The 22742-nt window shown below is 45.3% G+C and overlaps 1 protein-coding gene across 2 annotated transcripts in view; it reads left to right on the forward strand.

The window, feature by feature from the left end:
- The first annotated feature begins 217 nt into the window (after positions 1–217).
- The window catches only part of LOC144598226 (afadin- and alpha-actinin-binding protein A-like), a 54794-nt gene continuing 32269 nt past the window's right edge, over positions 218–22742 (forward strand). Inside the window, exon 1 of one of the 2 annotated variants that reach the window (XM_078408111.1) lies at positions 218–624. The gene's annotated coding sequence lies outside the window, so the exon portion shown is untranslated. The remainder of the gene's footprint in view (positions 625–22742) is intronic. The other variant, XM_078408110.1, reaches the window with a different exon arrangement.

Consider the following 22742-nt stretch of genomic DNA (forward strand, 5'->3'; position numbering starts at 1 on the left):
GTGTGGTGTGTGTGTGTGTGTGGGTGGGTGTGTGTGTGTGGGTGGGTGTGTGTGTGTGTGTGTGGTGTGTGTGTGTGTGGTGTGTGTGTGGTGTGTGTGTGGTGTGTGTGGTGTGTGTGTGGTGTGTGTGTGGTGTGTGTGTGGTGTGTGTGTGTGGGTGGGTGTGGGGGTGTATTTTGCACACGTTTATGAGAGGGCCCGGGTTTGCAGGTCGCCATGGCAAATCTGGGGCTCCGGGCGACCGTTGGGGCGGCGACTGGCCGACGATAGGGCGGCGACAGGGCGGCGACTGGCCGGCGACAGGGCGGCGACTGGCCGACGATAGGGCGGCGACAGGCCGACGATAGGGCGGCGATGTCGATGCCGGGCGGTCGAGCGGCGGGGGATCTCTGACCTGAGGCCCGGTGCGGTGGCGGGGGTGGCCGCGGACGCCATTAACCCCCCGGGGCGGGCAGCGGCCGGTTGCCATGGAGACCGGGGCCGGGGATCGCGGCCCCGCGCGGGCACGAGCGCGAGCGCGCGCCTCCACTCCGGCTGAGGGAAGTTGAGCTCGCGGCGGCGGTGGCGGCTGTTCCCACACCTGCTGCTGCCGGCGACACCGGCCCGACGTGGAGAGGAGTGGGGGTGAGTGGTGGCCGGAGGGCAGCGGGCAGTGGGCAGTGGGCGGGCTGGGGCTGGGGGTGGGGGTGGGGGAGTAAGCGGGAGGGTGGTGAGTGGGGGCAGGGGGGGGGAGTGGGGAGTGAGTGCAGTGTGAGGGGGGAGTGAGGGGGGAGTGAGTGCAGTGTGAGGGGGGAGTGAGGGAGTGAGGGAAGGGGTGAGTAGTGGGGGAGGGGCCAGTGGAGGGAGGGGGGAGTGAGGGCAGTGAAGAGGGAGTGAGGGAGGGGGGAGTGAGGGAGGGGATGAGTGGGCTGTGTGGGTGAGTGGGCTGTGTGGGGAGAGTGAGGGAGGGGGTGAGTGGGCTGTGTGGGTGAGTGGGCTGTGTGGGGGAGTGGGCAGTGATGGGGGAGTGAGGGAGGGGGTGAGTGGGCTGTGTGGGGGAGTGGGCAGTGATGGGGGAGTGAGGGAGGGGGGAGTGAGGGAGGGGGTGAGTGGGCTGTGTGGGTGAGTGGGCAGTGTGGGGAGAGTGAGGGAGGGGTGAGTGGGCAGTGAGGGGGGAGTGGGCAGTGATGGGGGAGTGAGGGAGGGGTGGGTGAGGGAGGGGTGAGTGGGCTGTGTGGGGGGAGTGGGCAATGCACACAGAGAATCCCCATTATAATAACCTTTGCCACTTCCTGCACCCGAATTCACTCATTTTTCTTCATTTGGAAATATATAATTGCTTGATTTAACTTGATATATTTAAAGTTATGGAGCCCACCCCCTATGTTGTTACCAATGCCGACGGTATTGCCGTCTTCACAGCAAGCCTCTCAGTCCCATAAACCTCTCTCTCTGCATTACCTAATTCCTTTTGGCGGAGCCACAACAGTCAGTTCATCACAGGAACAGGCCCTTCGGCCCATAATGTCTATGCCAGGTTAAACTAATCTCTGCCTACACGTGATCCATATCCCATGCTGCCTGACCCGCTGAGTTCCTCCAGCATTTTGTGTCTACCTTTGATTTAAACCAGCATCTGCAGTTTTCTTTCCTTACACATCTGGCCCCTACATTCCCTGCATAGCCACGTTCCTATCTAAAAGTCTCTTAAACTCCACTATCATATCTGCCTCCACCGCCCACCTTACTCACCGTCGTCACTTTAATGGTAAAAATTGTAGTTTTATTGAAATTGGTCTTATATTTTTTAAGTTATTCACATTTTACAGTTTAAATCTATCATAGGGAGGGGGGAGGGAGGTGGGAGGAGGATAAGGGGGATGGTGTGGAGGGGAGGGGTAGAGGAAAGGGGGGGTGGAGGGATGGAGGAGGAGGGAGGGGGGGGATGGAGAGGGGGAAGGGGAAGTGGGGAGGGAGAGGAGAGGGGGGTAGGAGGGGGTGCTGCACCAATGCAGGAGAGGTTTGGGCCCAACGGGTCCACTTGGTCTAGTCTTCTTTAAACGTTGCCCCTCTCACCTTAAAGCTATGCCCACTAGTCTTTCGCATTTCCACCCTGGAGGGGAGGGGAAGGGAGGAGGAGGGGGGGGGGGGGGGGGAGGAGGGGTGGGAAGGTTCTGACTGTCTACCCTAGCCATGCCTCTCATAATTTTAAATATTTCTATCACGTCTCCCCTAAACCTTGGGTGATGTTTTGGGTCTTTTTCCCGTCCCCCAAAATCAGTCTGAAGAAGGATCTCAACTTGAAACATCACCAATCAGTTTTCTTCAGAGATGCTGCCTAACCTACTGAGTTACTCTGGCACTTTTTTAATAAGTTCGTATCAGCAGTTCCTTGACTCTGCAAGTTAATATGTTAACTGTGGGATTTTGCTGAGCGTAAAGTGGCAGCTGCTTTATTGACACTATTTTGCAATAGAGCTTCAAAACTGCTTCCTTGACTGAAAAAATATCTTGTGATTCTCTGAAAGTGATTTGTAAGGTGTTAACGAAATGCAGGTTTTTATTTGAATGTGGGAATCAGGAGCAATCTTACCTTGAGAAAAACAGGCACGTCTTTATAGGGAAGCTGGATTATTGCTTCAGGAAGAAAAGAGAGATAAATTGCAGCAGTTCAAGCCGACGATGCGCCAATCATCTCAATGATGTTTAGAGATGGGCAATAAAAGTCGGCCTTGCCCGTTGCACCCGAATCCTGTAAATGATTGCTGCGAAAAGTAGCGATGGGATGAGATTGGTGTGGATCATAAACACTAGACTGGCTGTAATGAATGAAACAATTTCTATGCAGCAATAACCGATTGAGTAGCGGAGAATGCTTACATTGATTGCCAATCTTGCTAGTACCCAGGTGCTCCTCAATTTATGATGTGGTTACGTTCTGAGAAACCCATCGTAACCCGAAAATATCGTACGTCGAAAGCATTTAATACACCTGATCATATTTATTCACAAAATGCTGGAGTAACTCAGCAGGTCAGGCAGCATCTCAGGAGAGAAGGAATGGGTGACGTTTCAGGTCGAGACCCTTCTTCAGACCGATGTCAGGGGGGCGGGACAAAGGAAGGATATAGGTGGAGACAGGAAGACTGTGGGAGATCTGGGAAGGGGGAGGGAAAGAGAGGGACAGAGGAACTATGTAAAGTTGTCTGGGTCAAAATGTGGTCGTAGAGCAGAAGGGCAGGAGAAATCACAGAGGGGAGCAGCGAGAGAGCATGTTGCTAAACTCTCGTCGAAGAGAGGAGGAGAACTTCTTCAAAGTGGACATACCTTGAGGAGAAATCGCAGTGGAGCAACAGGTAGTGTAAGAAAATAACTGCAGATGCTGGTACAAATCGAAGGTACAAATCCTGAGATGCTGCCTGACCTGCTGAGTTACTCCAGCATTTTGTGAATAAATACCTTCGGTGTGTACCAGCATCTGCAGTTATTTTCTCATAATACACCTGATCACGTGGCCGGAAGCGAGCTGTGGCTCACTACGGGTCGCTGACGTTTGCACCATCGCAAAGTTGAAATATCGCAAGTCGAAGCATCGTAAGCCGGGGACCACCTGTAGTAGCAATCACTGATTCAGTGAGGTTATTAAAATTGATTTAATTATTTATTTTTTCACTAAGCTGCTTTGTGAATAGAATCAGGCTTGTGCAATTAAAAAAAATCAGTGCAGTGTGCTGCACTTTAATTAAGTTCACATTAACCCCGTTTTAACTGCACTGCAGAGGATTTCAAAAATGTAAGTTCTGCTACCTAAATGCTTGCTTGTACCAAGCACTGGTCATTGCTTGGGATCAGCCTGAGGAAGGGCACTGACTCGAAATACCGTCTGTCCATTCCCTCCTCATATGCTGCCTGACCCACTGAAGCATTTTGTGGTTTAGATTTATTATTGTCACGTGCACCGAGGTACTGTGAGGTGAAAAGCTTTGTTTTGCATGCCAAACAAACAGATTAGATATACCACACATTGATATAATTAGTTCAAACTCGCAAAATAGAGCAAAGGGGAAGATTCAGAGTGCAGAATATAGTTCTCAGTACTGTAGCGCATCAGTTCCAGAGATAAAGCCCAATGTCGTCAGGAGGGTAGAGGAGAATCGAACAGCATTCCAGCTTATGGTATTGTTCTACATCTCTACCCGACCCTGGAAAGAACCTAACCAAAAACACCGTCTATGCATTCCCCCCACAGGGGCTGCCTGACCCACTGAGTTCCTCCTGCACTTTGTATTTTGCCCAATCAATACTTCCCGAGCTACGGCAATGACAATCTTCTTTTTCCTATTTAAATAAAATAACCTTTCAACTTGTTTTCCTATTCCTCCACGGTCCCACCCCTTGAATCATTATCACTGCGTCTAGCCCACAACTCTGTGAGATCTCAGCACTCCTGGCCTCGTGAGCACCACTGAAATGAATTGCTGCACTATTTGCAGCTGTCCTTACAGTTGTTGTGGCCTGGACTTGGAAGTTCCACCCTTAACCCTATTATAGATCTGAAGAAGGGTCTTGTCCCAAAATATCACCCATTCCTTCTCTCCAGAGATGCTGCCTGTCCCACTGAGTTACTCCAGTATTTTGTGTCTATCTTCGGTGTACACCAGCATCTGCAGTTCCTTCCTCCACCCAGTGTTAGCATAGCAGCATCTCAGGAGAAGATGAATGGGAGAAGGGTCCCATCCTGAAACATTACCTATGCATGTTCTCCAGAGTTGTTGCCTGACCCCTGAGTCACTCTAGCACTCAGTGTCTTCAGGAGTTAATTGATTCTCTTTACTTCTGGTAGATGTGGACCTGATTCCAAACTTGGTTTCTACATTGTCAAGAAGATGGATTATTCCTCTATGAAATTCCCCAGTGTCTGTTGATCATCTGTGAATCTAACTGACGTTGACGTTTGGGGAGCACGGTGACGCAGCGGTAGAGTTGCTGCTTTACAGCACCAGGGACCCGGGTTCCATCCTGACTACGGGTGCTGTCTGTACGGAGTTTGTACGTTCTCCCCGTGACATTCATGGATTTTCTCCGGGTGCTCCGTTTTCTTTACACACTCCAAATACTTATAGGTCTGCAGGCTAATTCGCTTGGTATACAGGTACTTCTCGACTTACGATGGGGTTAGGTTCCGATAAACCCATCGTAAATCGAAAATATTGTAAGTCGAAAACGCATATCGCTAGCCTGGGAAAAGATCAAAATTCAATGTTACTTTTGCACCATCATAAAGTCGAAATGTCATAAGTCGAAGTATCGTAAGTCGAGGAACATCTGTAATTGTAAATTGTCCCTAGTGTGTGTAGGATAGTGTTGGTGTACGGGGATTGTTGGTCGGTGCAGACTCGGTGGGCCGAAGGGCCTGTTTCCGCGCTGTATCTATAAACTAAACTAAAGCATAGAAGTTGGAACAAAATGACACGAGTAATGGCAATATTCTCAGTGTATATTTGCAGAAAGTGAGGGAGAAAGTTGCATTTAAATATCACTTTTTAACTGGAATTCTGTTCTTGCTATCTGCTGAATCATCAGTTGCAGTGGACCTAGATGTTGATGAGGCAATGGTGTTGAGCAGCCAAAAGCTGAGGAATATGCTGTGCAGTGAGTCAAACTGCTGACTTTGACAGTGCATGTATTACTGCTGTGACGTGGTTGAATTCAAAGGCACAAATGCCATTTCTACTTAAAATGGCGGCCACCATTGGTAGAGCGGGAGCACGTGGCCGCTGGCTGGGTGAGGTCACGTGGGGCGCAGGGCGGTGACGTCACCCATTGTCCTTTATTTGGGAGTGAGGAAGTTGGCAACCCTACTAATACGGGACAAGTGCTGTCCCGTACGGGACAAACCAAGTTGGCTCAAAATACGGGATGTCCCGGCTAATACGGGACAGTTGGCAACCCTAATACTGACTGCCATTTGCTCCTTTTGCGCTGGTGCTTGTACACAAAGTGAGTTGTTGCTGAGGATATCCATGCCACGGAGATTGCCTGGTCTTGCTGCATCTAGCCTGTCCAATCCCTTGATAATCTTATATGTTTCAATAAGATCCCCTCTCAGACTTCTAAATTCCAGTGTATAATAATCAAGTGAGCTAAGTCAAATGCTTCAACCAAACCAGTAGCCAAAGCATTCTGGAAACGAGAATTCCAGATATGCAATACCCTTTTCATGTGGAAAATATTTTTAACTGATTGCACTTCTGAACTGGTTGGCTCTAGTGTTATAATATGGTCCCGGGGCTCTGTATTCTTCTATCAGAGAAAATAGTTTCTGCCCCAAGCTTATGAGATCTTACAATTTTAAACCAATTTAGTTTAAATTGCTCCACAGCCTTCTGTGAAACTGGCACTATTTCTTCTTCAGATGGGAGCATTGAACCTGAGGGACATATCATAAATCTGAAGCTAACTCATTTGGAAGACCAAGGTTATATGGAATATAGAACTGTACAGCACAGGAATAGGCTCTTCGGTCCACAACGTACGTGCCAAACCTGACTGCACATGATCCATATCCCTCCATCTCCTGCATATCCACGTGTTTATCTAAACGTCTCTTAAAAAACTCTTAAAGTTTGTGACTTCAGTAACTTGCAGTTTCAATTCCTTCTTTGTTGATGCAAGTTAATATAAATGGTGAAAAAGGAAAGCCTCTACATGCCACAATGTGGAAGCATGGTTTGTGCATTCCACCATTCAGGGAATATGTAATATCAGGAACGTGGGGAGAAGATACACATGGGTACTGGAGGGGGAGATGGGAATAACTGGATTAATCCTGCATACAGCCAGTATGAATTTATTGCATGAATGACCTTCTGTGCTATACCATTCTGTGATCTTCACTTGCACCGTGACCAGTTTTTCTTGTTCCAGTAATCATTACTGTACTTGTAGGAAAAAAAACTGCAGATGCTGGTCAAAATCAAAGGTAGACACAAAATGCTGGAGTAACTCAGCGGGGTCAGGCAGCATCTCGGGAGAGGAATGGGTGACATTTCAAGGGTCTCGACCTGAAACGTCACCCATTCCTTCTCTCCCGAGATGCTGCCTGACCCGCTGAGTTACTCCAGCAGTTTGTGTCTACCTTCGATCATTACTGTACTCATTGCGTGTGGCGTGAAATCTCCAGTGCCTGTTGCACTTTGCGTTACAAGCACGTGTGGCACAGTGCCTGAATGTCGTTCTTGTTCTTTCCTTGTGTGTGCAATCTAAAATCATCCCATCACAATCTTCATCATTAGAAACCTTGCTCCTCTGTTTACACATGCAAAATTAATGAGCCCTCTTTGCTCCACCTTTGCAACCCCTGGAGATAATCTAATTAATGCTGTCTTGTACTTTGCCATCAATACTTGTTACACTTGTTTAAATCATTACATTGACAAAATGAAAGTGGTGTACTTCACACATTTTAGGTTAATTAGCTTAACGAGTCGGGATGCTTGCGTGAGAGTCATGGACATGTTGAGTTAATGGAGGGTGGAAAGGGTCAGCAAAAAGCACAAAGTGCTGTCTAGAAGTGACCAAAGATTTCAGCTGTGCACATGTAGGTAGAAATCTCAAAATCCCACACACAGAATCTTGAACACTTGCCAATGGATCCTTGCCCTTATTCAAACACTGCATGCCTGTTACATTTGATGTTGTATCTTTCCTGCTGCTTAATTCATAGTGTAGGAGCCATTTGTGTTTGTGCTGGCTGTTTTAGCATATTATATTATTTTGTCTAGATATCTTGCTGTATTATTTTGGACACTTGGGGGTTGTCGTGAGATGAAGACATATATGGGCATAATGGACTGGGAGAGGCAGAACAAGGTACTATATCTGGAGATGCAGACACGGGAAGATCAGACAGGGAGGAGCTTGGTGAGATACAGTTCAGACCTGCGATGAGAGAAATGTTTGGAGAGATGCAGATCTGTTTGTATTACTGCTTCAATAAATGACTAATTAAACGGAGACATTTTGAAGGTCTCTCTGTTGGGGCTCTGCATCAAGATCGAACACTCCACTCCTTGTGAAGTAAGGCAATCGGAAAGGACTTCATTGGAAATGGACTGAAGTTGCCATTACTCATAGAATAAGTCATTGTAACTCATTGGAGATCTACATGGATGGGACAGGTTTGGAGGGATATGGACCAAACGCGGGCAGGTGGGACTAGTGTAGCTGGGACATGTTGGCCGGTGTGGGCAAGTTGGGCCGAATGGCCTGTTTCCCTCACTGCATCGCTCTATGACTATCCGTTCTGCAGCACAACAGGGTTTATTTAGGCCAGACCAACAGCACGAAGCTGTTGTTTTTTTAAAAAACATAACACCATGTGATGGGATTTGATTGCTCAGGGTAATCAACAGCGAGCTGGAAAGTCGCAGCTTGCTCTCTCTCTCTCTCTCTCTCTCTCTCTCTCTCTCTCTCTCTCTCTCTCCCTCTCTCTCTCCCCTTAGGTACGTGAATCACACACCTGATAACTCCTGGTTCCACTGTTCTAATAAACAATTCTGCCTAACCTCTAATCTTTGATTGACTTCACTGCCTTTTAACTGACAGTGGATATTCATTATAATTTTACCATACTTTTTTTGAGATTGAAGTTTGTCTCTGATCTATTTTTATTTTTTCATTCAATCTTTAGTGTAAAATCTACGATCTGTCACCTTTTTAATCATGTATAGGAAGATAGACGCAAAATGCTGGAGTAACTCAGGCAGCACCTCTGGAGAGAAGGTATGGGTGACGTTTCAGGTCGAGTCCTTTCTTCAGACTGAAGAGGGGTCTCGACCTGAAATGTCATCTTTTTTTTTAACCATCGCAATCGTGCAATGAAATATATTGTGGGAAAATGTGAGCTCATCCACTTTGGTGGAAGAAAAATGAAAAGGTGAATTAGATTTTTAACTGGACAGATGACATCTGTGGTTGGGACCCTTTGTCAGACTTGTCCGTGCCAATTTAATTTTGTACTTTAACTCTGCATTTGACAATGTGTCCAAGGTTTTCCTGCAGTTTATTGCACATGAGTGATATTGCCAGTTACTGAGGTTCATGCCATGTGAATGCTGAGAGTCATGAATTCTTTACATGGAGATAATTATAGCCCATCGTATGATCTCTTGGGTAGGATATATTGTACCTATTTTATGTGTAGGAAGGAACTACAGATGCTGGTTTAAATTGTACCTATTTTAGGTGGAATCTTGAGTACAGGTGCTCCTCAGCTTACGATTGGGTTCCGTTCCGAGAAACCCATTGCAAACCGAAAATATTGTAAGTCGAAATGCATTTAATACACCTCGGCCCGCTCTGGGTCGCTGCCGTTTGCACCATCGCAAAGTCGAAATATCGCAAGTCGAAGCATCGTAAGGCGGGGAGCACCTGTAATTTGATTGGAATGAGGAATCATTTGAGTCTTGGGCAAGTTGTATAAGAAATATTTTTAATATGAATGACCTTAATGCAGACAATTCTCTCTGCCTCAGAAGGCAGCGGAGGCCAATTCCCTGGATGCTTTCAAGAGTGAGTTAGATAGAGCTCTTAATGATAGCGGAGTCAGGGGGTATGGGGAGAAGGCAGGAACGGGGTACTGATTGTGGATGATCAGCCATCATCACAGTGAATGGCGGTGCTGGCTCGAAGGGCCGAATGGCCTACTCTTGCACCTATTGTCTATTGTCTAATTGACTTGAACAGTTCAGGACTTGGTGTAATATTAACCGGTGTGAAGAGGAAGAATCGGGAGCATTCAAGGAGACTGAATTAAGATCAATGACCTCACAGCTCCAGAGACCCGGGTTTGATCCCGACTACGGGTTCTGCCTATGACCGCATGGATTTGCTCCGAGATCGTCGGTTTCCTCCCACACTCCAAAGACATACAGGTTTGTAGGTGAATTGGCCTGTGTTAATTGCCCCTAGTCTGCAGGGAGTGGATGTAAAATGCGAGAACATAGACCTAGTGTGAATGGGTGATGGATGATCGGCATGGACTGATTGGCCTGTTTCCATGCTGCATCTCTATTTTAATTTTTGTATTCAATCTTTAGTGTACAGTCTACAATCTGTCACCTTTTTTATCATCCCTACTGTGCAGCGCATAATGTGTTTTAATATAATAACACGTCCCAAGGTGTTTGTGGTAAGTGAAGGTGATTTTAGAATTAGAAGACGTGGGAAAAGCAACCCATGGAGGAACCCGTGAGGACAGATGCAGGAGACAGAGGGATTTAGGGAGCACATGGAGAGAAAATGGTTAAAGTCAAGGTCCCTCAAAGGGTCAGAACTCCAGGAACACAAGATCTCGGTGCTTTGAGGAGAGAGGTCCATTATGGATTTAAAATGTCACAGCACTGCTTATCCAGGAGCCTATGAGAGCCAGCAAGCAAAACAGTGATGGGCTTACAGAAGGCTCATCTTGTCCATTGTGTCCACATTCCTCTATAAACAAATCGGAATTTTAATTTTAAATTGATGATTCCACACTGGTGACTCAAGGGGGAAGAAATCCTACCTTACACGTCATGTGAATCAAAGGTGAATAACTTCAAAGGTGAATAACTTCAAAGTTGTGCAGCATGCAGTAACACCAGAAAGGCACAAAGGTGGACGGGCGTGATGGGGAGAGGGAGGAGGGACATCGGTCGCTGGTCGACAGAGGAAGGCGATGGCTGCAGGTGCAGCAGCCTGGAGCTTGCCTGCCTGGATCGGGCACTGCTCATAACAACTGGAGCATGGACTGGACCTGGAAAATGGTACCAAAACATGACGCCTCTTGCATGCGGGCTCTGTAGACTATCTCTGTACAATTGGGGATGGCTTGGCAACACTGCTGGACTGTTTGTAAGAAAATAATTTCACTATATATTTGCACTTCGCACATGTGACAATAAAGCAACACTCTGCTCAGTATCTCTAAACTACACTAAAACTAAACTAAACACACTACCTAGTCTGTAAAATATATATGGAATAGAATTCACTCTCACAGAATTTGTCAGGTAAAAGAGTAAATAGTGCAAAATGCCCTTCTTTTCAATGTGTTCCTTGATGCATGAACAGATGTAACAGAAATTTAAAGATGCAGTATGACTGATAATTAATTTGCGATTTCTTAAGAGAGCCTCCAGTATCAGCTGTGTTTCAGTGGGTAGCTCTTTGACCTTGGGATCACAAGGTTTCATGTTCCGGAGTCTCGACCACAAGCTGCTGCAGGACTGGGGGAGTGAATAAATGATAAACCGAGCTCCGGCCCACTTTCCCCTCGAAAGACGGTGGAAGTACAAGATGCCGTGGGATTGTATTTTGGGAGAGTGTGGAGCTCTGTCGTTGCCAATATGGATTCCTGGATTTGCATCGCTAAAATTACCTGGTCATTATCGCACAGTTTGAGGGGCAGGCTGAAAAATAGTTTAGGAAAAAAAACTGCAGATGCTGGTCTAAATCGAAGGTGGACACAAAAAGCTAGAGTAACTCAGCGGGTCAGGCAGCATCTCTGGAGAGAAGGAATGGGTGATGTTTCGGGCCTGACTTTTTGTGTCTACCTGCAAAATAGTTTGCTGGCTTGTATCCTATCTTTACATAGTGTCTCTTGTGCAGAACGTCCCAAGAGAATACACGTTATTTTTTAGCAGGTATCCCTGTATCACAATGTTCCATTTGCCAACTTTCACTATTATACCATTGACTTTTTTGGGGAAAATGTGAACTCAACTTTTGAGGGGTTTTTCACTATCAGGATCAAAGCCCGCTGACAGAATAAAGGGGCAATTGAAATTCTCGTCCAGCAGAGCCCATTCTTTTGTTGACAGCTGTGTCAATATAGATGGCAATGTACTCAAGTTACAGCTGCCTGGGTGAATGAGGCTGGAGAAGAGGGTGGGCGACTGATGGGGAAGAGGCCACAGAGGGGAGAAAGATTGAGGGGAGCAGAGTGATGAAGGTGGCAGGGTCAACAAGGGAAAGTTCCAGAGAGGGAGTGTGTTCTTCTAGAGATGCTGCCTGCCCTGCTGAGTTACTCCAGCATTTTATGTCTATGTTCAGTTTCTGTTGTATGTTTGCTGAGTGCCCTGAGAGGGTATGTTACGTATGCTAAGAGTAGGGTTGCCAACTGTACCGTGTTAGCCGGGACATCCCGTATTTTGGGCTACATTGGTTTGTCCCGTACGGGACCACTCTTGTCCCGTATTAGTAGGGTTGCCAACTTCCTCACTCCCAAATACGGGACAAGGTGACGTCACCGCCCCACATGATCTCACCCAGCCAGCGGCCACATGCCCCCGCTCCACCAATGGCGGCTGCCCAGGCCGGGCGGGAGCACGTGGCCGCTGGCTGGGTGAGGTCACGTGGGGCGCGGGGCGGTGACGTCACCTTGTCCCGTATTTGGGAGTGAGGAAGTTGGCAACCCTGGTTTGCTGAGTGCCCTGAGAGGATATGTTATGTATGCCAAGAGTGTTTTAGTATCGTGGGCCCTGAAACGGAACAATGAAATTCTTACTTGCAGCAGCACAACAGATATGTAAACATATAAGAAAATAACTGCAGATGCTGGTACAAATCGATTTATTCACAAAATGCTGGAGTAACTCAGCAGGTCAGGCAGCATCTCGGGAGAGAAGGAATTGGTGACGTTTCTCTCGACCCGAAACGTCACCCATTCCTTCTCTCCCGAGATGCTGCCTGACCTGCTGAGTTACTCCAGTATTTTGTGAATAAATAGATATGTAAACATAGTATTCTGTAAACACCATGTGTTTTTATGCTTTTAATTAGTTTAATCTTTAATTGTTGTGAAACTATATGCTATTATTTTCTACTTGTAAACCAGCATTGGTAGCTTCTTTAATTATATATTCGTAAACCTATATTTTATAGCTTTCAATATTTTTGTGTTTGGGTGATTTTGACCAAAATTCTTCAGTTCTGGGAAGTGACCCGAGTTTTGACAGTGACTAATGGGAGTGTTCCTTCAATGTTTTCCTAGACTACAACCTCTTTTGTAAATTGAAGGAACCTTGTACTTTCTCTGATCGTTAGTCAAAGTCTCTGTAGGTGACAATGTGCTCTCTACGTGATGATTCTACACACGTTCATAAGTGATAGCAGAATTAGGCCATTCAGCCCATCAAGTCTCTGCCATTCGATCATGGCTGATCTATGTCTCCCTCTCAAGCCCATTCTCCTGCTTTCTCCCCATAACCTCTGACACAAGTACTAATCAAGAATCTATCTCTGCCTTAAATATATCATTAACTTGGCCTTCACAGCCGTCTGTGGCAATGAATTCCACAGATTCACCACCCTCTGACTAAAGAAATTCCTCCTCATCTCCTTCCTAAAGGAACGTTCTTTTATTCTGGGACTGTGACTGGTCCTAGACTCTCCTACAAGTGGATCAATCTAAAGAAGGGTCTCGACCCGAAACATCACCCATTCCTTCTCTCCCGAGATGCTGCCTGACCCGCTGAGTTACTCCAGCAGTTTGTGTCTACGTACCCAGTCTATCCACGCCTGATGCATTTCATCTGCCTCCAGCACCGAACATTTGAGTTTTGTTTTACATTGGGACACTGAAAGATTTATGAAAGTGACTCAAATAATTACAAATTTAATAATTCAGTACATTACAGTTTTTGTGCAGTACTATTTTGTATGCCACCTGTATGCATATTTCAAAAGGGTAAAGAATGAAATTGTAAACTTGTTCCATTCATGGGAATGTTATGGAGATGATATTATCCAGTATCTGAAATAACCGTATCCAGCTTAAGGCGATGTTGTTCAGATGACATTCATTTGCTTTGTGTAACCGCTCCTATCTGCAAAAAATGACACAGAGTGCTGGAGTAACTCAGCGGCTCAGGCAGCATCTGTGGAGAACATGGATAGGTGACGTTTCACAGAGTGCTAGAGTAACTCAGCGGGTCAGGCAGCATCTGTGGAGAACATGGATAGGTGACGTTTCACAGAGTGCTGGAGTAACTCAGTGGGTCAGGCAGCATCTGTGGAGAACATGGATAGGTGACGTTTCACAGAGTGCTAGAGTAACACAGCGGGTTAGGCAGCATCTGTGGAGAACATGGATAGATGACGTTTAACAGAGTGCTGGAGTAACTTAGCGGGCCAGACAGCATCTCAGGAGAACATAGATAGGTGACGTTTCGGATCAGGACCCTTCTTCCTCAGTTGCTACCTGGCCCACTGAGTTACTCCAGCACTGTCTATTTTTTTGTAAACCAGTACCTGCAGTTCCTTGTGTCTCTCCCATCTGCGCATTCTTTGCAAGTATGCAGTGCTCGTTCAAACTGTGCAGAGGCTTTGAATTAAAAAATCTATCATCTTAATTTGTCAGCAAAAGTTTGCAGGGATTACAGACTTTGACGACTCTAACATTCAGCCCGATCGGTCAATTTGACTATGGGAACAATTCCTGTGTGTTTGCTCCTTACCCATGTGTGACTGGCAAATATTTAGTTTAATTCTATCTTGTTGTTGATGTATCATCTTCTTTACTATCCTTGGGGAATGTGCGGTGCTTTTTTAACACGCTGTTGACTTTGGATTAAGGGAATAGCCACCAATCTGTAGTGCTAATTGCCGTTCAATCTTATCTCACAAAGATGTCTCCATCTGTTCTCATTTTAATGATACAGGTTAACCATGGCAACTCTTTTAGCTTGTTTGCATTTATTTAACATTTTCTATGACATCCAAATATATCAAAAAGACTCCATTAAAATCCCTTTGAAAGGGGATTAGTGAATGCGTGGCAGTACTCTGGGGGAAAGCTGGCGAGAAGAATGGAACTAATTGGATGGGCTTTTCAGAAACCTGGCACAGGCTGCAAGCTTCTATAATTGTAATATTTTCATGTTGTTACTTAACAAAATTCTCCTATTTATCATTGCCTTTGTACTCCCATCGTTTCATTTACATGTAGAATAAATAAACTGAAAATCTTATACTTAACAAGTGCAAAACAAAGGTCCTGTGAATTATTGACCCAGAATGAAATTTAAGCTGTGATGATCTGAATTGTCCCACAACCAAAATGAAATACTATAATGTGCATCTGTGTTGATTAACCTCTTGTGAAATTGGATCTGGTCTGAGACAGAACGAGGAAATTAAAGGAGTAATAATTTATATAATTAAAATAAACATTGCCTACTTCATATGGGACTGTCGTATGAGGAAAGATTAGAAAGACTGGGCTTGTATTCACTGGAGTTTAGAAGGATGAGAGGGGATCTTATAGTGATGTATAAAATTATAAAAGGACTGGACAAGCTAGATGCAGGAAAAATGTTCCCAATGTTGGGGGAGTCCAGAACCAGGGGCCACAGTCTAAGAATAAAGGGGAGGCCATTTAAAACTGAGATGAGAAAAAACTTTTTCACCCAGAGAGTTGTGAATTTGTGGAATTCTCTGCCACAGAAGGCAATGGAGGCCAATTCACTGGATGAATTTAAAAGAGAGTTAGATAGAGCTCTAGGGGGTAGTGGAATCAAGGGATATGGGGAGAAGGCAGGCACAGGTTACTGATTGTGGATGATCAGCCATGATCACAATGAATGGAGGTGCTGGTCGAAGGGCCAAATGGCCTCCTGCACCTATTTTTCTATGTTTCAGTTTTCACGCTTTACTTATGTTTACATGTGTTAATCTGCATCTTTTAAATTATCTAACTTTCATCAGATATAAACTGCAAGAATTTTCAAAATGTATTTTGAAGATTTGGATGTTTTTCTAAAATAACAAGATGTTAAAGTTTGGTATCTGAAAATTGGTTCCTTTCCTCTTCAATTTGCAAATAAAAGCTACTAGTTTTCTGGAAAGTTACCAGTTGTAGATGCAGCAGGCGAGGCACTGATTAAACATCGTCCATGCACTCACGTGCTGAACTTGAAGTTTAGCATCAAAATCCAACGTGCTGGAGAAACTCAACGGGTCAGGTAGCATCTGTGGAGGGAAAGGATAGATAATGTGTCAGATCAGGACCGTACTTCAGATTGTTGGAGTAGAGGGGGGAAAGCTGGAGAAGAGGTGGGGCAGGACAAAGCCTGACAAGTGATAGGTGGAAGGTGGACACAAAATGCTGGAGTAACTCAGTGAGTCAGGCAGCATCTCAGGAGAGATGGAATGGGTGACATTTCAGGTCGAGGCCCTTCTTCAGAGTCTGAAGAAGGGTCTCGACCCGAAATGTCACCCATTCCTTCTCTCCCGAGATTCAGCCTGACCCGCTGAGTTACTCCAGCATTTTGTGTCTACCTTCGATTTAGACCGCATCTGCAGTTTTTTTCCTGCAGATAAGTGATAGGTGGATACGGTTGAGGGAGGGGGGATAATTGGTAGATGGTGGAGTGAGTGACAAAGGCTAGAGATGAAAAGGAGACAAGGGGGTCGGATAAGGAGAGAAGAGGAGGAGTGGAATGTGAAGCCGGGGGGAGGGAGGGTGGGGGTGGGAGAGGAAGGTTCGGAATAGTGTGAGGAGTAGGTGTGTGGCAGGTGGGCAGGGAGGGATTACGTTTAGCATCCTTCTAATGCAGGGATTAATTGAAGTAAAGGGCTTCAATGCCTTTCCTGGATGCGGGGGAAATTTACACATTTGTTCAAACTGCTAGAAAGATAAGTGCGATGTTGATTCTGCGCTTCAAGGCGTGGATTTTGTCTGCTTTTGTTTGTCCAGCTTCTGGAAGCTGTTGGAACGGGCTGGGGGTGTCAGCAGTTATACTCTAGCATTGATAATCCAGCCAACTGTGCTGAGGATTACTAAACCAAATACATAGAAATGTAAGCTGGGTTAAAGCACTTATAGAGGAGAGGCCTCATTCAACAGGATACAGTTCTTGCAGTCGGACTGTTGAGGCACACGATCACTTGGATAACAACATAACAGTTAGTCTCTTATTTGTCTTTCTTTCTCTCCTTCCTTCCCCCTTGATTCTAATATGCATACAATTGCATATTAGTGCAGTTTTAAAAATGTGTTGAGGCTGAGTTTATTTTTGCAATGAATTTATCATGCATTCCTGTCATAACGCACAGTGCTGGAGTAACCCAGCCGGTCAAGAATGGTAAAAACAACGTTTCAGCTTGGCTCGAAGAAGCGTCCCGACATGAAACGTAATCTACCCATTCCATCCACAAATGCTGCCTGACCCGCTGAGTTACTCCAGCACTTTGTGCTTTGCTGGAGACTCCTGCATCTGCAGTTTCTTGTCACTCCAGGTTCAATGACTGCCGAGGGAAACAGCATTTCATTGCAGATTTTGAATTTATTTGGTTAATTGCAGTCAGAATGAATGTGGAATGGCCTTGATTGAACTTGCTTGAAGAAACTTTGATGTCTGCTATATCTACTTCTGTAGCTAAACGATCATTTGGTGAAAAGAAATGTGTACAAAAGCAAATACATGTCAAATCCAGCCAGCTGGGAGAACTGTTAAGAAAAAACACAATAAATGTTGAGTAAATACAAATAAAATCTGTACATGAGAGTTTGGAGCTTGCATCCAGGTTCACTGGATGAATTCTAAAGAGAGTTAGATAGAGCTCTAGGGGCTAGTGGAATCAAGGGATATGGGGAGAAGGCAGGCACGGGTTACTGATTGTGGATGATCATCCATGATCACAAGTGAATGGCGGTGCTGGCTCGAAGGGCCAAATGGCCTCCTCCTGCACCTATTGTCTATTGTCTAAATGGATGAGGAAGAAGGAAGACCAACAAAACAGACAACTAACTGCCTGGAGATGTGCAGAAATATGAGCTTTACATTTTTAATCATAGAGATGGAAGTTGTTAATTGGAGAGCTATGGAGCTGTGCAGATGCACAGGGCTCTGGGTTTGCATGTACTGTACACAAGTCATTAAATGAGGCGTGAGCTGAAAAGGAAATCAGAGAATATTGTCAGCCTTAATTAAAGGGGAGGAGTGAGGATTGGGAACCGCATCATCTTGGGCCAGAGGACTGGCTAAAGAGCAGCTAGACATACTGCCAAAACAAACAGTGGGGCAAGGGAGAGAAAGAATGCTTCAAACTGTTAATGGCCATGGAAATGTAAGCAATGATATTCTCCAAACTGCAGCCACAATAGACTGTAATTTCTTCAAAGAAAAGTAAGGAGATTTCTGTTGTGCTGCTTTTTATAAAGGACTTAGTTGCCTTTCTTCTCTGGCAGACATTATCGTTAGATTTAAAAAAAAAATAAGTCCTCCTTCCATTAGTGGTTGAATCAATGGCTGTAACCATTGGAACATAGAACAGTACAGCAGAGGACCAGGAACCAGCCCACGATGCTGGTTTAAATGTCTATGCTCTATGTCCCTCGATCCCCTGACTGTTCATGTACCAGTCTAAATGTACAGTATGTTAAATAAGGCGGCACAGTGGCGCAGCAGTAGAGTTGCTGCCTGACAGCTCCAGAGACCAGGGTTCCATCCTGACTATGGGTGCTGTCTGAAGGGTATTGGTACGTTCTCCCTGTGACAACATGGGGTTTCTCCGGCTTTCTCACACATTCCAAAGACACGCAGGTTTGCAGGTTAATTGGTTAATAGTCCCTAGTGTGTAGGGTAGAACTAGTACGGACTTTGTACGTTCTCCCCGTGACCTGCGTGGGTTTTCTCCGAGATCTTCAGTTTCCTCTCACACTCCAAAGACGTGCAGGTATGCAAGTTAATTGGCTTGGTAAATGTAAAAATTGTCCCTATTGTGTGTAGGATAGTGTTAATGTGCGGGGATTGCTGGTCGGTGCGGACCCGGTGGACCGAAAGGACCTGTTTCTGTGCTGTATCTCAAAACTAAACTAGTGTATGGGGGATCGTTGGTTGGCAGGGACTCAGTGGGCTGAAGGGCCTGTTCCCATTGTGTATCACTAAACTAAACTAAACTAAATATTGTTATTGCAATCGCGCCTGGCAGCGTGTTGCAACCACATGCCATTCTATGTGTGTTTGTAAATAAAAACTTACCTGTAAATCTCCTTTAAACTTTTCCCCTCAACTTAAAGCTATGGCCATATTACATCTAAGGTTTCTCACTCTGCTTATTGATTTCCTCTGTGTTAAATCATTAACAAAACAAATTTGGTGGTCTATCATTAAAAGCTATTGTTGCCCATGTATAGACATTATACTAGAAAACTTGGACTTGCTACCTTTTAGAAGGTGTACTAGTAGCAAAAAAGGAGAGAAGCTGGAAGAACTCAGCAGTTTAGGCAGAATCTGTGTAGGGAAATGGACAGATGATGTTTTGAGTTGAGGCCCTTTATCTAGGCAAAGAGTAGAGGGAAAGCAGCCAATATAGATTCCAGCATTTCCAGTTCCTTGTGCCTCTACATGGGTGGCATGTTTGCAGTCGCAATTGTTTTGATGTGTTTGTGTGTCCCTTAATTGCAGTCTTGTCTCATCTATTTACTGAAATGAGAGGTCAAGTTGGTGATTCTCTCAGAATATCCTGTTGATCGAAAGCAGGTTTGAGAATGCAATTTTCAGAACAATTACCAGATTGGCGTGGTAAACTGCAATGCTTTGAATTACTGCCAATCATTGTACCTTCCGAAGACAGGACATTTATTGAACTTTGATTGTCTCACATTTTATAAACCGTGTACCTTTTTCAAAGTAGGACCTCCGTACCATCCACACCAAGATGCAAGGTTGGGGACAAATTTTGTTCATGGCATAGTAGCACAGATGGTAGAAACGTAGAAACATAGGTGCAGGAGTAGGCCATCCGGCCCTTCGAGCCTGCACCACCATTCAATATGATCACGGCTGATCATCCAAAATCAGTACCCCATTCCTGCTTTCTCCCCATGTCCCTTGATTCCTGTAGCCCCAAGAGCTAAATCTAACTCCCTCTTGAAAACATCCCGTGAATTGGCCTCCACTGCCTTCTGTGGCAGAGAATCCCGCAGATTCACAACTCTCTGGGTAAAAAAGCTTTTCCTCATCTCAGTCCTAAATGGCCTCCCCTTATTCTTAAACTGTGACCCCTGGTCCTGGACTTCCCCCAACATCGGGAACAATTTTCCTGTAGAGTTGCACCAGAGACCCAGGTTAGAAACATTGAACATAGAAACATAGAACAGAAAATGTGTGCAGGAGTAGGCCATTCGGTCCTTCGAGCCAGCACCGCCATTCAATATGATCATGGCTGATCATCCAAGATCAGTACCCCATTCCTGCTTTCTCCCCATATCCCTTGATTCCGTTATTGATCTAAATATTGCACAAACACAATCATCCTGGTAGAATCTCTGTATATGGTTATACTGAAGTAAACAAGTGTCACAGCAGATGGCCGATTTTGATTGAGTAGGGATTTTGGATTTAGGAATCAAGGTGGATGAATGGATTTGGGTTGCGGATCAGACGTGAGGGGGATAAATAGCTTAAAAGAATAGAAAGTGCTGGAATAACTCAGTGGGTCAGGCAGCATCTGTGGAGAACATGGATAGGTGACGTTTCACAGAGTGCTGGAGTAATTCAGCGGGTCAGGCAGCATCTCTGGAGAACATGGATAGGTGATGTTTTGGATCGGGACTCTTCAGACTGATTATAGTGGGGTGGGGGGAAGAAAGCTGGGAGAGGCAGGTAGGTAATAGGTGCACATCCTGGGTTCTGGACTACCTCACCAACCGACCACAGTGTGTGAGGACAAAGGACCCGCTATCCTTAAGAGCTCTATCCAGCTCTCTCTTGAAAGCATCCAACGAACTGGCCTCCACTGCCTTCTGAGGCAGAGAATTCCACACCTTCACCGCCCTCTGACTGAAAAAGTTCTTCCTCATCTCCGTTCTAAATGGCCTACCCCTTATTCTTAAACTGTGGCCCCTTGTTCTGGACTCCCCCAACATTGGGAACATGTTATCTGCCTCTAATGTGTCCAATCCCCTAATTATCTTATATGTTTCAATAAGATCCCCCCTCATCCTTCTAAATTCCAGTGTATACAAGCCCAATCGCTCCAGCCTTTCAACATACGACAGTCCTGCCATTCCGGGAATTAACCTAGTGAACCTACGCTGCACGCCCTTCATAGCAAGAATATCCTTCCTCAAATTTGGAGACCAAAACTGCACACAGTACTCCAGGTGCGGTCTCACCAGGGCCCGGTACAACTGTAGAAGGACCTCTTTGCTCCTATACTCAACTCCTCTTGTTACGAAGGCCAACATTCCATTGGCTTTCTTCACTGCCTGCTGTACCTGCATGCTTCCTTTCATTGACTGATGCACTAGGACACCCAGATCTCGTTGAACTCCCCCTCCTCCTAACTTGACACCATTCAGATAATAACAGTCAACAGTAACAGTTAAGGAATACACAGTAAACTGATGACAATTTATCCTTGACTTTACTTTTATTTATAATGAATGATCTCTTGCTATCCACTTTGCTGCTGTAACACTGTAAATTTCCCCGGTGTGGGACGAATAAAGGAATGTATTATATTATATGGGTGAGGGAGGTTTTTGATCGGCTAATGGTTGAACATCTGGTCCTGTACTTTCTTTTGTCAAATTTCTTTGACAATTATAAACTTCAGATGCTGAAAATCTGAAATAAAACACTTTGGAAACACTTAGCAAGTCAGGCAGTATCTTTGGAGAGAAACATTACTATTTCTCTTTCTATTGAGACAATAAAATCCTTGCCAAGTCACACTATTCCTCATGCAAACCATTGAGGCTTTTCATGTGTAAAAAACAGCTGCAGATGCTGGTTTAAACCGAAGATAGACACAAAAAGCTGGAGTAACTCAGCGGGACAGGCAGCATCTCTGGAGAGAAGGAATGAGACCCTCTACGCCAAAACTTCACCCATTCCTTCACTCCAGAGATGCTGCCTGTCCTGCTGAGCTACTCCAGCTTTTTGTGTCTAATGAGGCTTTTTATGTTCTGCTGAGTAAGTTGATAAGATGAGCTTCTAGAATTCCTAAAACAAATTCTGGCCTCTGTGTTTCTGAAATTTACTTGAGTACGTAATATCAACATTTTAAACCCAAAGATAAAGGAATTGTAATTTCCAAAGTTCCTTCAAGATATAGGAATCCAAAGTTACTGCTGGATTTTGCTTTTAATTTCCCTACTTGTTTTATTCAGTCTGCGTCACAATTGACCTTAGAGTCATAGAGTGATACAGTGTGGAAACAGGCCTTTCAGCCCAACTCGCCCACACCGGCCAACAATGTCCCAGCTACACTAGTCCCACCTGCCTGCACTTGGTCCATATCCCTCAAAACCTGTCCTATCCATGTACCTGTCCAACTGTTTATTAAATGATGGGATAGTCCCAGCCTCAACTACCTCCTCTGGCAGCTTGTCCCATACACCCACCGCTCTGTGTGTGAAAAGGTTACCCCTCGGATTCCTATGAAATCTTTTCCCCTTCATCTCGAACCTATGTCCTCTGGTCCTCGATTCCCCTACAGGGAAAAGACTGTGCATCTACCCGATCTATTCCTCTCATCATTTTGTACACCTCTATAAGATCTCCCCTCATCTTCCTACGCCCCATGGAATAGAGACCCAGCCTGCTCAACCTCTCCCTGTAGCTCACACCCTCTAGTCCTGGCAACACCCTCGTAAATCTTTTCTGAACCCTTTCAAGCTTGACAATATATTTCCTATAACATGGTGCCCAGAACAAGGGCTGCACGTTAGCGCAGTGGTAGAGTTGCTGCCTTACAGCACTTGCAGCGCC

Source organism: Rhinoraja longicauda, chromosome 11, assembly GCF_053455715.1.
Source record: "Rhinoraja longicauda isolate Sanriku21f chromosome 11, sRhiLon1.1, whole genome shotgun sequence".
Lineage (NCBI taxonomy): Eukaryota > Metazoa > Chordata > Chondrichthyes > Rajiformes > Arhynchobatidae > Rhinoraja > Rhinoraja longicauda.